The following is a 1,171-nucleotide window of genomic DNA, read 5'->3' as shown; positions in this document are numbered from 1 at the left end:
ATTTAGACCAGCGGTTCTCAACCTGTAGGTCGCGACCCCTTTGGCGGTCGAACGACCCTTTCACAGGAGTCACCTAAGACCATCCTGCATATCAGATATTTACATTATGATTCATAACAGTAGCAACATTACAGTTATGAAGTAGCAACGAAAATAATTTTATGGTTGGGTCACAACATTTGGAACTATATTTAAAGGGCTAGAAGGTTGAGAACCACTGATTCAGACTGTGGGTCAGTTCCTGAAGCTAAGGTGAGGGTTGTGAGAAATGGCCAAGGAACCCCCAGAATGGAATGTATTGGAAGTGGGAGGGATTGGGGCTCCCTCAGAGATCGCTCCTCTCATTCCAGCAGATAACTTTCTTTTCTGGGGGTGGGAGGAGCCACAGACGCCATCAGCTGGGGGAGGGGGGTCACTCAACTTTTTGCCATCAAACCCAACAACCACTTAGGAAGGAAGGATGAGCACCATTCTTCCAGCACCGGCATCATCCTGCCTGGCGTGCAGCACTGATCACTTCAGCACAGAGCAGGATGGGGTGGAATCCAGCCTGGAAACTCAGGAACTTAGTTCTAGGATCTTGGGCAAATTACCTGCCTGTCAGTGGACCCTGGCTTCATTCAAATGTAACAAGAAGTTTGTGACAACTACCTTACAGAATAACAATGGGTATTGCATTTCAGGTAGGTACAGTCCCTGAAAGAGTAGTTCTCAGGAAATTCCTTTCTATGTTGCACTCAATCCCTAAGGAACATTTCTTTTTTAATTCATTTTATCTCTAGCATTGATAGCACCCCCAAGGTAGTCTCTTAACCAGCTGGCTCCTGGATAATGGGGTTTTGGTGTGAAGGGTCCAGGAACACAAAGGGAATGCCCTGGGCCCAACACCCCACTAAGAATGACCCTGAGATCAGGTGTGGGGTGTCCCCCTATACACTGCTCCTTCGTACAACCAGAGAGAGGGCTGCAGGAAAGATTCCGGGATCTTGAATCTATACTAATAAAAGGGTAATATGCTAATTAGACCAGAAGACCTTCCAGGAGACCTTCCGGATGTCCTTCCGGACAAAGCCATGGTGGCGGGGCCAAAGCAGAGGCAGTTAGGAGCGATCAGGCCAGCAGGGGGGGTGGGGGGCAGTTGGGAGCGAGCTGGCCAGAAGTGGATGGCAGT

This window comes from Myotis brandtii, unplaced genomic scaffold, assembly GCF_000412655.1.
Source record: "Myotis brandtii unplaced genomic scaffold, ASM41265v1 scaffold191, whole genome shotgun sequence".
NCBI classification, from domain to species: domain Eukaryota; kingdom Metazoa; phylum Chordata; class Mammalia; order Chiroptera; family Vespertilionidae; genus Myotis; species Myotis brandtii.
The sequence above is the reverse complement of the archived record's forward strand: the minus strand, read 5'-3'. Positions refer to the sequence as shown.